Here is a 2,060-nt window from a genome sequence, read left to right as displayed (position 1 = left end):
AGAGTTGAGAATAGAGGAGAGGATAGAGATGAGAGGAAGGAGAGAGAGAGAGATGAGACGATGCGAAGAAGAGAGAGGAGAGATGGAGAGAGATGAGGAGAGAGTATTGCGAGAGACGAGAGGAGAGAGATGAGAGGGGAGAGAGCATTCTTTGGGGTCGGAGAGAGGGAGAGAGGGAGAGAGGGAGAGAGAGAGAGAGCTGATAAAGATCAGAGCGAGATAAGAGCGCCCACGAGAAGGGGGAAGAACGAAAGGAGAAACAGAGACATCCAGAGAGAAAGGGTTGTCCTTGATTGAGCGAAAGGGCGTATGGCAACGAGAGAGACACTCGAGGTTGCCATGTCATCATTCTCACCGTCTCTCCCTCCCCTTTACCCACCCCCTCTCCATCGTACTCCATTCTACTCTCTCTCTTCATCTCCCATCTCCTCCTCCTTCCATCTCCGCTCTTCTCTCCTCTTCTCCCCCCCCTCCTAGATTTCCTCCCTTTCCTTCCCTCGTTCTTTCTTCTCTTCTCTCTCTCCCTCTCTCTTCCTTCCCCTTTCCCCTCCTCTTCCTCTTACATGCCCTCCCCCCCCCTCTTTCCCCGCTCTCCCGCCCTCTCCTCTTCAATGACCTTGTAGATTATTATCATTATAATTTTTTTATCATTCTCATTATTTTTGTTATTTCATAACCTTCAAATTGTCGAAACTACATGAGAGTTTGAGAGAAAAAGCAGAGAGATAGATAGATAGATAGAGAGAGAGAGATAGAGAGAGAGAAAGAGAGAGAGAGGGAGGGAGGGAGGGAGAGAGAGAGCGAGAGAGAGAGAGAGAGAGAGAGAGAGAGAGAGAGAGAGAGAGAGAGAGAGAGAGAGAGAGAGAGAGAGAGAGAGAGGGAGATGCGATGAGAGGTGAGAGAGAGAAGGGACGAGAGAGTAGAGAGGGACAAGGAAGAGGAGGGAGAAGAAGACAGAGATGGAGAGGAGAGTGAGAGGAGAGAGGAGGAGAGAGAGGAGAGATGGGAGTGAGAGGAGAGGGAGAAGGAGCGAGGAGGAAGAGGAGCGAGGGAGAGAGAGGGAAGAGGGAGTGTGGAGAGTAGGAGAGAGGAGAGGGGGGTGAGAAGAGAGATGAAGGAGGGGGGGAGAGAGAGTGAGAGGGTGAGAGAGAGGAGAGAGAGAGGGAGGTAGAGAGAGAGAGGGGGGGAGAGAGAGAGCGGAGAGAGGACGAGAGGGAGAGGAGGATGCGGCGAGTAGAGAGAGTGCGAGATGAGAGGAGAGATGGAGAGAGATGAGGAAGAAGAGAGAGAGAGAGAGAGAGAGAGAGAGAGAGAGAGAGAGAGAGAGAGAGAGAGAGAGAGAGAGGGACAGACACAGAGAGAGAGACAGACAGACAGACAGAGATAGAGATATATAATGAGTGATAGATAGAGGTGGATAGAGAGAGATAGAAATATAGAAAGAAAGAAAAAGAGAGAGGGAAAGAGGGAGAGAGGAAGAGGGATTAAAAGAGAGAGAGAGAGAGAGAGAGAGAGAGAGGGAGAGAGAGAGAGAGAGAGAGAGAGAGAGAGAGAGAGAGAGATAGAGAGAGAGACACGGAGAGAGAGATAGACAGACAGAGATAGAGATAGATAATGATAGATAGATAGAGATGGATATAGAAAGTATAGAAAGAATATAGAAAAGAAAGAAATATAGAAAGAAAGAAAAAGAGAGAGGAAGAGGGATTGAGAGATTGAGAGAAAGAGAGAGAGAGAGAGAGAGAGAGAGAGAGAGAGAGAGAGAGAGAGAGAGAGAGAGAGAGAGAGAGAGAGAGAGAGAGAGACGGTCAGATATATAGATAGATAATGAGATATAGATGGATAGAGAGAGATAGAAATATAGAAAGAAAGAAAGAGAGAGAGAGAGAGAGAGAGAGAGAGAGAGAGAGAGAGAGAGAGAGAGAGAGAGAGAGAGAGAGAGAGAGAGAGAGAGAGAGAGAGAGAGAGAGAGAGAGAGAGGGGGAGAGGGAGAGAGAGAGTGCGGAGTTATAAGATGAAGAAAGAGTGAGGGAGAGAGAGGATCGAGGAGTAAAGAGATA

General features: G+C 48.3%; 1 long non-coding RNA gene across 1 annotated transcript in view; it reads right to left on the bottom strand.

Annotated features, from left to right (window-relative positions):
• The window catches only part of LOC147467615 (uncharacterized), a 90,814-nt gene that overhangs the window by 69,560 nt on the left and 19,194 nt on the right, over window positions 1-2,060 (bottom strand). The window lies entirely within an intron of this gene.

Source organism: Penaeus japonicus, unplaced genomic scaffold (genome assembly GCF_977035675.1).
Source record: "Penaeus japonicus unplaced genomic scaffold, GWHDUDI00000001_assembly GWHDUDI00000035, whole genome shotgun sequence".
Lineage (NCBI taxonomy): Eukaryota > Metazoa > Arthropoda > Malacostraca > Decapoda > Penaeidae > Penaeus > Penaeus japonicus.
The sequence above is the reverse complement of the archived record's forward strand: the minus strand, read 5'-3'. Positions and strand labels throughout refer to the sequence as shown.